This window comes from Conger conger, chromosome 7, assembly GCF_963514075.1.
Source record: "Conger conger chromosome 7, fConCon1.1, whole genome shotgun sequence".
NCBI lineage: Eukaryota > Metazoa > Chordata > Actinopteri > Anguilliformes > Congridae > Conger > Conger conger.
In genome coordinates this window covers 39,203,720-39,217,991 of record NC_083766.1, presented here as the reverse complement: position 1 = coordinate 39,217,991, position 14,272 = coordinate 39,203,720, and the positions used below count along the sequence as shown (strand labels likewise).

The following is a 14,272-nucleotide window of genomic DNA, read 5'->3' as shown; positions in this document are numbered from 1 at the left end:
ATGCCATTTATCTGGGGATTGGAAACTGGGGGTGGGGACTATTGTTGGATGCGGACAATATGATTAAGTAACCTATGTCTCCTGCTTCAAGATAAGATTTAAGATATACTTTATTGAACCTTGTGGGGTAATTTGTCCTCTGCATTTGGCCTGTCCTGGTTACTTATGAGCAGTGGGCAGGCACAGTGCAGCACCCGGGGAGTCAAGGTTAAGGTTAACAGCAGGAGCACACCAAACCTGCCTTTTGGTATGGTAGGAAATGAAACCGGAATACCCATGCAAATATGGGGAGCACATGTCCACACAGGGAGCACTTTGTATACACCTCAAATGGCTGAATTACTGTAAGCTGGTGGTTTTTGTCATTGTTTTATTCAGGACACTGAGGAAGGATTGTTTCTGAAACATTTGTCATTCAGTTAAAGAAGTTCTGCAAGGTACAGCATGTAGGGGTTCTATCTTTTTATATCTTCTTATGTCTTTTCCTCCAAGCACCTGTTTTTTTGTTTGTTTTACTCTTCCCAGGAGTACGAACCTTATTATCTTTTTTAAGCAAATATTTTAATGGATATGGTTGTAATGGAAAATGAATAATCTTGAACAGAGCCAGCATATGCTTTATTAAATCCTTGCCCTAGTTTGTCCATTGGAATGAGACCATTGGTGTGGGGTGTCTGGGTTCATGGTAACAGGCCCCAGCACTAGACTATCAACTAGGGGTGACTAAGTGTTGGCCATCCTACTGCCCGCCTTCCTGTACTTTCCGCAGTGCCTCGGAGGCGTTTCCACGGCAACATGCTATCTGGCTGCCAGCTTGCTGGAGTTATTGAGCTGCGACTGGCTTTTGCTTTAGCGGATAATTAGGCTCTGTCTTGCAGGTTCATTTTCCAGTGGCTGGAACTTGAATGTGACCTACAGCTGGCCTCGCTTTGTTGTCGCCGGCAAAGCTTTTAACCCGTTGGCCGCCGGTCAGCGCCGTCCCGTGCGCCCTCCCTCTGTGGAGGGCTGGGCGTCCAGATGGCACCGCGCATTCACGTAAACACAGACAGACCCACGGCAACCCTTCCAGCGTGCCCTCAATTCGATGTCAGCTGTGTGTCTGGTAGACGTGACAGTGTTAGTCTGATAGATTTGGGTAAATGCAGGGGTGTACAATGCGCCGTCAGTCTGACGATCTGATAGTGATGCTGCGACACGGGGGGTCCCCTGGTCTGATACCACTCAGAGACGTCCCTGAAGTGGTGTGCTTCTCAGCCTGTATGTCTGCACATCCAAGATCACACTTTCTAACTGCTCTTGGGACATAGTGTTGGCCAAGCGTGTTGGATGTTACGATTGATTTATAATGTGTAATTACTTTCGCATCGCCTGAAAAATGTCACAAATGCTTTGGGAACAAATGTCTTTCGATATCTTTGCCTTCACTTTAAACAAAAGTGCATTCATCGGTGCATTATGACAATTATAATGTCATCTACCCATCCATCATCATCCTTTTGCATTTTGTATAATTTATCCTGTACTAATTATTATGATTATCTCATCTCCTTTAGGTGCCTTACAGCTTGCTGCCTCCATGTGTGGTAAGATAACTTACCCATGTCTCACGTCTGCTGAAAACAAAGTGTTTGGTTACTAAATTCTTTATATAGTTTTTAAATATATTAGTTCAATGTTTTACAGTTTTTTACAATTGCTGACAAGCATTTTTTGATACCGAGTTTACACTTTCAGAACTCAACAGTACTCTATGTGGACCAAATTGTGAATCGTTTTTTAGTGCTTTGACATAAATGCATTCAATGGACACAGTTTTCAAAAATCTTGAATTCATTTCTCAATTAGTTTCAACCACCAAAAAAACTGTAGATTTCTACATCTCAAATGTTTGCACACACTATTTCAAAACTCATGCACTCTAATCTAACATAGGCATAAGTGGATAGCAATTGCTAAGCCATAAATACTATATTGGAAAAAAGTTTTCATAATATTTATAGAAACAAAGTTTCTATTCAATCAAAGCTGATTGAAGTTGATGCAAATTGTGCTTCTGATTGTGAATTGGTTATTGAACAGAACAATCACACCTGATTGAGTTGAAGACCTACCCATGGAATTTCATCTTTGGAATGATTTTGTTCAAGATTAACCCAGGAAGAAATACAAAAGTGGGTGAAAAAGGAAGACAAATGGCTAGATGATGTAGGGGAGAAGGAGAGGAGCATATCAGCAGATAATTGCCAGGGATGGATCAGGCATGCATGGACGTATGGTGTAATGTTAATGAGAACATGTGGCTAAAAAAAGTAGACTGGGTCGATCAGTATTACTGTACCTGTGAATATTTTTTTCACTATAAACTACATCCATGTTTGGAAATAAAACCTTTACTGCAGCATTTGTATGCCTTGTCCATACTGTAAAGAATCTATTGCAGATGCCATACTGATTTGTAATGGAAAGTTTCTTAAAAAAACAAACAAACAATGAATCACTATGAAACAAAGAACAAAGTAATAAAATAAAAACCATGCCACCAGTTACTGTTTTTTAGATCATTGACAATGTATTCTTCTTGGAAGGTGTTTTTGTGAATTAAATCATTTTGAGATATGTTTGCAGAGTTTTGGTAGTTTTGGTGCATTGTTGTGTAAAAAATGGTAAGCAGTGTTTTTAAAATGGGGATTGATTGTTGATGTTACAGTTCTCTATCCAACCAGACTCTGCGTTTCCCGTCACTACTATAAATATTCAGGACTTAAGAGCAGGGCCAGTCAGCAGTATATAATTTACTTTTGTCAGCAGGAAACATTAGTTTACTACGAAATGTCTAAAAACCGGCAGAAGTCACTGATTTTACAACGCGCAGCACTACATTGTGCAATTAGCTCCGAGTCATTTGGGTAGCTTGAAAAGAGATGCCCACGGTGCCCAGCAGGAGTGTATGACCTTTTAGTAATCTGTTCCCACTGCAGTTACTTAAATAGTGATGCATGTTTCCCCCTCCCGTTCCTCCCAGAGCAGAGAGGAGAGAGGGCTGGGGCAGAGCCCCTGTCCCTGCAGCAGTGGGGCCCGGTGTTTCCCTGTTCTCAGCGTTAATGCTAAGCACAGCACAGCACAGCAGGTACGTATGAGTGGGTGGAGGCACAAGGCAGGTACTATCTGCCTGAGTGGGTGGGGGGGCATGGTGTCCCAGAAAGCAGCAGGGACCCTGTATCCACCCCGCCCCCCCCCCCCCCTCTCTCTCTCTCCTACATTCTCTCTCTATCTCTCCCCCATTCTCTGCCTCCCCTCTCTCCTTCCCTCCCCAAGACCCCCCCCACCCAAAAACACATGCACACACATTGTCCCTGTCACAGACAGACCCCCACATACACAGATAACACACACAGACACACAATCCAAACATCATCCCTCATCACTACCCAGGTACACACACCGCAGACCAACAAGGCAGATACCCGACATACATAGTGTAGTCCCTGTCACAGACAGACCCCCACATACACACATCACACACAGATGCACACACACACACGCAAAGAAACAAACAAACATCTAATCCCCACAGATGTATGTGCACCACAGATCAAAAAACCAGACGCAGACATCTAAATAATAGAGACCAGACAAAACACAATAGAAATGATGCATTGTTATTTTCATTCAGAAATTGGGTTTGGAGGGAAGATATTTTGATATACCTGTATTTGCATATTTATAGCTTATATTGATTTTCTAAGCTATGCAGCAATGCTTGTGTCAATACCTAAGTGCTTTTCAATTTTTCTACATTTTAAAATTTTAGAAGAAATTGCAAAGATTATAGCATTTTGTTTCACTGATTCTAGTCTTGGAGGTTCTCTGTAATGGCACATGAATTAAATAAACATTTTTACTTTTAAAAGTGCTTTGTGTGGTTTTTCATAATTCATGCAACAATACATGAATATTTTTTTGTGGATATGTGTTATAATGCTATAAGGTTATACATGTCTCGTACATGACATTAACAGTGAATGGCTTCAAGTATTTTTCCACAAAAAACTGTTAAACACCAGCAGTATTCCACCATACAAGATAAATGCTCCACCAATATGAGTATGTGCAAAATAATTATAGTAGCACTTTGATATTTACTGTTCTTTTCTGTACATAATTTGGGTGATTTTCTCCCTGGTCAGAGACAGATGCGGTGTGAGAAAACATCCAGTGCACAGACACAAAGGATCTGTTCTACTGTGTGTCTGCGTGTGTGTGTGTGTGTGTGTGTGTGTGCGCGCGCGCGTGTGTCTGTGTGTATATGTGTGCAGGCGTGTTTGTGCATGTGTGTGTGTGTGCATGTGTACGTTTGTGAGTGTGTATGTGTGCATGTCTGTGGGCCTGTGTGTATGCGAATGTGTGTCTGTGTGTGTTTGTGTGCAGGCATTTTTCTGTGTGTGGCATGTTTGTGGGTGCGCATGCATGTACGGGCATATGTGTGTGTGCATGCATGCATGTGTATGAGTGCATGTAGGCGTGTGTATGTGTGTGGTTTGCGTGCGTGTAGGAGCCTTCGTGTGTGTGTATGTATGCATGTAGGCGCATGTATGTGTGTGTGTGCGTTCGTGCATGTGTGTGTGTGTGTGCATGTAGGCGTGTGTATGTGTGTGGTGTGCGTGCGGGTAGGAGCCTGTGTGTGTATGCGCGCATGCGTGTGTATGTGTATAGTGTGCATGCGTGTAGGAGCCTGTGTGTGTGTGTGTGTGTGTGTGTGTGTGTGCGTGTAGGCATGTGTGTGTGTGTGTGTGTGTGTGTGTGTACGTGCGCATGCGTGGGTGTCGCAGTGAGGCTGCAGATCCATCCATCTCTCTGTCACTGCCCCTGCGCCGCTGGGAGACCAGCCAGCCGATGGGGCCTGAATCCTAATGCGCTCACTCGCGTCACTCCTCTGCAACAGAGGAAAGAAGATCATTAACCCCACACTCCGGGAACAAAGCAGAGAGCTCTGCTAGAAACACCTCTGCCAAAGTCTGATATTATTCAAACCTTACCTCTGCAAAAAATATACAACAATACATAATTAAGTCATTACAGCATATGTTCCAGGGTAGCTTGCATAGCTTCTGTTAAACCGTTGCATATTCACTGAGGCAGTGCAGATCAGGCACAACAGACTTGCTCTGTCTGAAGCACAGAAATAAAGAATATGCAATGATGAAAAAGTTTGTGCTTTGAGTGTGGCCAGTTCTTATTTTGGACAGCACTGTCCCAGATGTTTGTGAATCTGGTAACAGCTGCATGACTTAAAAGAGGAGAAAGCGTGTTTGATCTTGTCGAAGGATACATCTATTTGGCTCTTCCTCCTTTCTAACTTCGACCGGCATGCTGCGCAACTGGCCGATGCCTGGTCACCCTCAAAGCAAGCTTTGCAGTGATAGGGATTAGTTTCTGCTTCTGCGCAGTGCCTCTTAACTATGAAGCACCAGTCGTGTTCTCTTTCAGTCCGAGTTTGACTAGGGCCAGTTACAACATTACCAAAGCAGAACAGATGGAGGGCTGTTTAAGGTCCAAGAACAATGTTGTGATGTACCGTTATCTCCTTTTTTCTCCTCCATTTGGCACCCCTACTCCCCTACCATGTACCCTAGCCCTGCATCTAAGGCCAACCACTCTTTTCCAAGGTTCTTTCAAGTGCTGCCATCCCGAATTAGCCTAGCTAAACATGTCAGCATATGTTTTGCCATTTAATCACTAGAAAGATAAACATTTGATCACAGGGTGGGGGGCTGTCTGATGCCAGAGATCATTTGTTGTTTGCTTATTAATGGTAAGTATTTCTGTACAAACGAGTAACCTCACCTGATAAAAGCAAAACATTACAGATATTTGAATGTACTGTGTGTGCTGTTTCACAATACTTTTTTAAGAAGGAACTAATGCAGTAGAGTACTGATGATCTAGGTGAACCATAAACCCGTGCTGTGTCCCCTGCTAAATAGAAACCTGATTCAAGACTGTTTAATATAGTGCCAGCTGACTAAGCTAAGGTGGGCACTTGAAATTAAATCCAGTGAGCAGCAGTTCTGCGGGCAGAAACGTGTTGCTAATGAGAACCTCGATAGCAGCACTGTAATAAGTTTTAATAAGTCTAAAAAATAAGCCTAATAAATAAGTATTTATAAATGTATTCATATACTAATACATTTTTATGTTTTGCCATGAACTGAATGATTACAAGCTACTGAAGCAGGTGAAAAACTGCCTAAAAACATAGGCAATGTATTTCCTGTAAACAATGGTTATTTTACAATAGTTATAATAGTAAATACAGTAGTAGAATATAGTATAGCTAATCACATTTGTATTTTACTGCACAAACAGTAAGAACAACAAGTTATAATCGCTCTATTCACATTAGTTTAGTTTTCAGTTTGTTCTCAATTACTTTGTCCTCAGTTGCATGGAAATGAACGTCCTCATTCCCATTTAGCTAAGTAGGTGTGATTTTCTACTACAACCTTGCTTTTACTGTCCTTCAATTCAACACATTTGAGAGTGGCAAGTCTCCCCTACAAAACCAAAATATAAAGATAATCCGTACGAGATACGAGAGTTATTCGATGAATTCGAAGTGCTTTTTGATGCAAATTGCATCATTTGGCTTCAAAGGGTTCATATTTATTTTAGAAAATAACTAGTCACGTAGAATAGGCTCGTAAGCTTAGCAGTGCATTGTGGAGGAAGACATGCATGACGCGCAAAGTCCACTTAAATTAAAATGTTTTGAATTTCCATAAAAATAAGGCTTAAAACTCAAAGGAAGGCCGTCCTCAATGAAGGTCATCAATTAGATTAAAAAATTTGAGAATTAGAAAACTATTAAACTAATTATGGACCCATCACTTGTACATCAGAAAGGAGGAATATCACAATTTGATTTCAACTCCTATTTTTCTGAAAGGCAGTCGAGATTTCTCTTCTAGGACACCTGATTAATTTCCCCTTGCTCTGTATGTGTAAGGCCATGAAACTACTTCAGGAAAAAAACATTGTTCTCTGTTCCCCTATCCCTGTACTACTGTACTACTTTTTTCTTTGCAAAAGTTCTTGATAGTCTTTGGCCTGTGACGTTTAGTCTACTGAATCACAGCATAAGATTGCAGAGAATTGTGACATATTCCCCCTTCACTGGAACCAATGAATGGGCAGTGTGCGTGTGAGAGTTTTGCAACACAAAAACGGGAAGCGTCAGGGATACAAACAAGCAGCCGCGGTGAACTCAGAGGACCCGTTCAAAAACAGCAGGCCAGGATCTGGAATCAAGTCAGGTTCTGCACAAAGTAGACTTTGATTTCAGAAGAGTAAAATAAACACCCTGCTTTCACATCTTATCGAATCTGCTGACTCTTTTCCTGGTGCTTGTGCCCAAAGGGTCCTCAGTGAAAAGCACCCCCCCCCCCCTCAAAAAAAAAGCACACTGTTTGCGCTTGGAAGGCCAGTGCAACGAATGAAGAAGTAAAAAAGCCAAAATCAACATCTGCTGAGAGGATATTTACATCAAAAACAGGCCCATGTTTATTCAATCTCAGAAAGTTGTTCTCAAAACTGTACTAGACCCTTTATTTATTTTTTGTTTGTCTTGGTGACATCTCTGTACTTGTGAAAGCAGCATCTATTTTGCGGCAGGCTCTGTGGATTTCTGATCATCTGACTCGGGGCAGATATTTCTTTTAGCTAACTGTAAGCCAAGCTTATATTCACAGCACCGGGTATGTTTCTGAGGCTCTCTGGTTTGTGAACTTTGCAGACAAAACTGTTCAAATTGTTTGAATCAACAATGGAGGCCAAGAAAACATAAAGGAACACTTTAGACTTGCTTTTATACAAACCCTGAAACCCATAAAATATGACCTTCCTGCTGATCCACTAGTTGATAAATTAAGAGGCATTATATTATTGTGAGGTTTGTATCCAACAGATCAAGATTTTATTATTTTTATTTTTTATTTTTTATGTTTACACAGCAGAATTATGACACCAGAAATATTAGAAGTCCCTGAATATTGTATAGGCAAAGTCTTGCCTGCTCGGAGTCAGTTCATATTATTGAGGTCAGATCAAATCTTTTTACCTGTTGAGCTGACTTGTTCATGACGACACGTTAATGTGTGGTTGCAAACATCCACACCCTAGTTATGCAATACTTGACGTAATGCTACACTGTGATATTTTTGGCATGTAACATACATACAAGAAATCACCAAGTTCCAGATATTTCCACAATGATCGAAATTGTATGCTGCTCTGCCCTGGTCATGTTAACCACCGAACATGGTTGGTTGTAAACCTGAACAATGAATGACTTAACGAAGGCCACATTAGAAAGCTATTGATTTAAATGCTCTTCATCTGCTGTGGACCTTGCATGCCAAGGCCACTGAGAAGAGCTATTGATTCATCCCCTCCAACAATCAAAGGCAAGGTTTGTGTGGAAACCGTCGCAGTCCCAGTCGGCCATGCGCTGAGCATGTTTGGGCTCTCTCTGTATCCTGTAAACAACATGTAAGTGTGCCAAAGCAAGTCCATTCCCAAACTCGCTGTCCTTCATAAGATCACTGATGCCTGCATCCACAGTTACACACTGAGGACTCCATTTATATTTCTGGGAGTTGGACAGTTATGTTACAATGCTATGTGGGAATTGTCACGGGTTGTTGCCGACTCTTACCTTGTTCTACCAGCAGAGTTAGTCTCAGCCAATCTAGCCTAGCCTGTTCTTCATTACATAATTAGCATACTCATTTACTGGCTTTAACTTGTTTCATGTCTGTGAAAGGATTAGTCTCAACTGGTGGTTACATTTTCGTGATATACTGAAGAATTTTGCTTCCTGCAGGGAACAAGTATTAGGGAGCTGTACAGGACTGAAAGAGATTGAGATAATTACCTAATTGGACCAATTAAGCCAAGGGAATTACTTGGTTGTGGTGGTGGTAGTTTTGGGGAGGCACTACCTCCAGCACAGCACAGCCCAATGGGAACTGAGTTTGACAGTGTTCTTTAAGAAAAGAGTACTGCGGTGAAAATCTGTGAGAAGACAAATCAGACATAATGGGACTGGAGCTGGATGGAGTCATTGAGCCCTGGAGTGTATCATTACTGAGAGTTTCCCTTTACAGAGGGGGAAGTGCAGTGTTAGCTTCACATGCTAATTTCACAAGGGTGGTGATGGTACACTGTGTTCTTAACTTAAAGAATTAGGAATGGGATTAAAAAACTTGATAGGGTGTTTCCTTGTTCAAAGCCTGTGAAAAGTAGAATAAAGAAGTATATTTGCTTTTTAACAATTAACAATGAATTTGTATTTTTACAATTAATTGTTATAACTTATAATGAATTGTTTTGTTTATCCAAATCAAAATAGTCTCATTCAGTACACACATTTTTACAAATATACTCATATTACACGTTCTCTTTCTCAGACAGATATGTTTTTAATCCACAATTATTTACGTGACAGGACTGTGAAAACAATAATGTTGATCAGTTAACAGAGCCCGACACATCATATGCCATTGCCTGTGGCTCTCTTTCACTGCATTTCTGCATGGCAACGGGGACGGCTACACTCTTATACTGCTGACACCTGCTGGCTGGCCCCCAGCACCAATAACATTTAGCTTTGGATAATATGACTATCACTGGTGATGTCATTAGCAATCTTCTCAGCTTCCAGACATCCCGCAAACAACTGAGACAATGAAACCAGGCAATACCAGAGCACTGTCTTACATACTGATGAGGATGACAAATAACGACAACAGCAGCAGCAATAATAATAATAATAATAATAATAATAATAATATTATCAACAACAACAATAATAATAATAATACTTAATAATACAAAATAATAATAGCAGGCAGTTCAAGTAAATAATAATAATAATAGGTGAAGGCAAAATGTATGCATTTGTAGTTCCCAAACTGTTAATGCTGCAAGATTTATACACTCCTTGCAGTGTTGCAGACATAACCAGTAAATCTGTCAGTCATACAAACCAGTTTTTACCTATCTTTAATGTCTCTTACTCCTCTTATTTGCATCATCATCATCAACAACAACAGCAAAAATAATAATAATACAAATTATAATACATTGGCCAGTGGGTTAATGCCAATGTACAAAATGAATGTCAATTAAGGTTTAAAATAAAAAGGCTTTTCGGGAAATTTTATTCTTATAATTGTAGAATTTCTTTATAAATATATTTCTTTATAAGAGCATGTTTGCGGACTGATCTTATAGCATTTAATATTTATTTGATTAATTTGAATTAATCATGTTACTACCAGGGTATTACTATGTAATTATGCAGAATGTATGGTATTTCATATTCATGAAATCACATCAATAATTATTTTGTAATCAAACTTGAGATGTTTTATTTGTTAGACACCAGACTATTGCTACCTCAATATGAGATTAGTGGCAGGTGTAGGCACAGACTTTTGAATACAATGTATTACAATGTATTTTTAGAGAATAGATCAAAATAAAATTAGTGTGTTTTTTTCCTTCATCCAAAGTATTTCTATGGCATCCTTTAAATTAATTTAGCTATGAATATGTGTTAAAGTATTTGAAAATAATTTACTACTATCCTCTAATTTGGGGCTTTCTCTGCCATTAAAGTTAAAGCGGTTTGATGCAGCCCTGAGTGATTTCAGTCTTTGTTTTGGTTGCCATGGTAGCCTGCTCTCCCAGTGGTCTTGACCAGAATACTGAGGAGGTAGAGAGAGTGACTGCAGGAGGAGGAAAGAGGAGGGGGGAGGGAGGCTGGCACGGGAGAGGCTAATGAACCCTTCCCCTCCTGAGATGTTCCCGCAACAAGGGTTCGGAATGCCTGATGGAAAGCGCCTTCAGAGGTCATTTTTGATGATCGGGCGTGAAGGAGATGTACAGCTTCAAAATACCACCTCAACCCAGGAAACCCGGAAACCAAAATGGTCTCGGGTGTGCTGCACACCAGAGCTACTCACCAGAGAGGGGTTGTGGTGAATTCTTCCTGTGTTAAAAGGGAAATAATTATGGAAGTATGATGCTTACAAAGGGGTTTATGATGTGTGATGAATGTGCCTGGAACAGCTGTATCATGAAATCCAGCTATACGTGGACATTGTTAAAGTAAGATTCATGCATGAACAATAAAGTCTATAAAGCCTTAGCAAACAGAATACACCCGGTATCTCTACGAGGGCTTGTAGTTGTATATAGTTAATAGTTAACTATTACCATTACTATAGGTATCTAATCAGTTTCCTTTCAGCAGAACAGCAAATAGTATGTGAACACAAATTTGAATGTGTCCAAGAATAGCTTTCTGCCAGTAATAGTGCACTGTATATGTGGGTGTCTCAGAAGATGTTGCTGCCAAGCATATGGCTTCTTTTTTGGTCGACAAAGAAAAAACTTACACAGCAAATGACGCAAATACCAGTTCCCACTGCCCTATTTGACAAGAAATTTTTTCAAGAAACCTGAGACTATAAAATGACTTATCATGCCAATATACACTCACTAAGCACTTTATTAGGTAGACCTGTACACCAGCTTGTTAATATAAATATTTAATCAGCTAATCATATCAGAGCAACAAAATGCATAAAAGCATGCAGATGTGGTCAAGAGGTTCAGCTGTTTTTCAGACCAAATGTCAGAATGTGGAAGTGATCTGACTTTGACCGTGGAATAATTGTTTATGCCAGACATGGTGGTTTGAGTATCTCAGAAACTGCTGATCTCCTGGGATTTTCATGCACAAGTGAGGTTGCAGAGAATGGAGCGAAAAAACAAAAAACATCCAGTGAGCAGCAGTTCTGGGGGCAGAAACGCATTCTTTATTAGGAGAATTTCCAGACTGGTCGAAGCTGACAGGAAGGTGACAGTAACACAAATAACTACATGTTATGCAGAAGAGCATCTCCAAAATACACAATGTGTCAAATACACAAGGCTACAGCAGCAGAAGACTTAATAAGTCTAAAAAATAGGTCTAATAAATACATAATAAAGTGCTCACTCAGTATACAAATATGGAACAAGAAATATGCTGTCTTATGTTTCCAGTTGGAGTTAATTTGGAGTTAATTTTCCCTACAGTCAACCCCTTCAATGATCCTGCCATTTGAACTGGCTGAGGTCTGAAGTTAGATCATAATGCTGTGCTTCTCACTACCCCTGTTCTCAGTAACTGGGGGAAGATGTAACTCTGTTCCCATTACACAGTTTTGCTTCAATACATGCCAACAAGTCCACCATATCACAATATAATCTACAAATGAATCCTAGCCAGTTCAAGCAATGGGCTCCTTTCAGGGAACACTTGGATGCACGCACACATATGCACAGCTGTGTGTGTATTACCTACCTTGGGACTGAAAACCAATATGCCTCCAACTGTATCAGGTTGATAGTAAGACATCCCTGTTCAACACATTTGGTGCCAAGTTTATTGATGAAATAAGCCTCCCAGAAATAACTTGCTATTTCCCATGACTGTGTTGGAAATTACTTTTAATGGGCATAAACTGTGTGGAGGTTAATATCTCTTGAAATGAGCTGTTTATCAATCTGACTTCACAAATGGAAAATGCTAATTATATCTCACATTTGGATGGCATTGCATCACACACACTTGATTAATTATAAGCCAAGGACTTGCATACCATCACGCTCTGTCTTTGTATGGAAAACAATAAAATATCAAAGCATAAATCAAACACTAAACACTGCCTACATATAGGTTGAATAGCAGATACTGCCATTACATCAAAGTAATGACAGTAACTAGCAGGTATATACCATAGAAATATACTTATTGCTGTTTCCACCCATTTAAGTGCGATCTCTAAGCAGCTGGATAACATTTGTTACATTCCATTCATCCAAATTCTTGGGTAGATTACTGTGAGTTACACTGCATCTTTATGTGTTTGGTGGGAGATGGTCATTAATAGCTCATTAAATGCAGCCTGTTCAGCTTTAAAAAGAAGATTCAGAAAAGATATCTTGTGGACGAAATGGGGACATTCATTTAAGTGTTGTTTAAGTGTAAACAAGATCAGCCGCAAAGAAAGTTCTAAAAGGCCCTGTAACTTTCCCGATTTGACCCTGCTCTGTTTTAGGCAGTTTTAAAGAACTGTAACACCATCTAGTGGTTTACATTTTGAAATGCAGTCAATAAATGATATTTAAATTCAGTGAAAGGGCCAACAATACAGTTCCTAAAACCTTTAAATCTATTTATACATTTATAAATCTATTTTATAGCTTAAATTTTTTCTCCTCCTTTTTAAGTTTTGTCAGAAAATAATGAATAAGTGACACGGTGGTGCACAGCTAAAGCATCGGACCTTGATGCAGGCATCACTTTGATGCAGCTGCACACCGAGGACTAGGGTTCAATTCCCGGTCCTGCCAAAGCCGGGTTTGGCCGGCACACATGGGAGCGGCATAATTGGTTCTCCACTCCAAGGGTGGGGAGAGGGACTCACCACATACAATCACGGTTGCTCTCTAGATTGCTAGATCTCTCCTGGGCCGCCAGGGGAAGGGTCCGTAGTGATGTATCCTCAGCTAACATGAGCAATTGGAATAAATAAAGTACTGAGCAATTGGAATAAATAAGGTACAATTGACTACCAAATGGGAAAAAAATTGAACAAATTAGAAAAAAAGAAAAAATAATGAATAGTTGTCTTGCCAAATGACATATTCTTTCCTTTAATCTTTGACATTTTGAAATTATCTTGAGATCATTTCTCAAGGAGTGTTTCAGTCTGATTTACACTCAGTGGGTGTGTAGGTGTGTATTAGACCTATTATATGTACTTATTGGTCTTCTGCTGCTGCAGCCTATCCACTTTAGCTTGAATACTTTGTGTTCAAAGATGCTCTTCTGCATACCACTGTCATGCGTGGTGATTTGCGTTACTGTTCTGAGATACTCAAACCACCTTGTCTGGCAACCACCTCAAACCACCTCATTCCACGGTCAGAGTCACTTAGATCACATTTCTTTCCCATTCTCAGATTTGGTTTGAACCTGCTGCCACATGATTGGCTGATTCAATATTTGCATTAACAAACGGGTGTACAGGTCTACCTAATAAATTGCTCACTGAGTGTATATCCATATTGGAGATATAATAATACATTTGCACTTCAGCATTGCTACTTTAAACTAATTTAAACTAATTTAAAGTAGCGTAGTCTGTGTTTTACA

The 14,272-nt window shown here is 40.1% G+C and overlaps 1 long non-coding RNA gene across 3 annotated transcripts in view; it reads left to right on the top strand.

The window, feature by feature from the left end:
• The window catches only part of LOC133132800 (uncharacterized), an 84,682-nt gene extending 80,772 nt beyond the window's left edge, over positions 1-3,910 (top strand). For 2 of the 3 annotated variants that reach the window (XR_009709173.1, XR_009709172.1), the window contains exon 3: positions 1,554-3,910. This is a non-coding gene — a long non-coding RNA (uncharacterized LOC133132800). The remainder of the gene's footprint in view (positions 1-1,553) is intronic. The other variant, XR_009709174.1, reaches the window with a different exon arrangement.
• Positions 3,911-14,272: the final 10,362 nt, after the last annotated feature.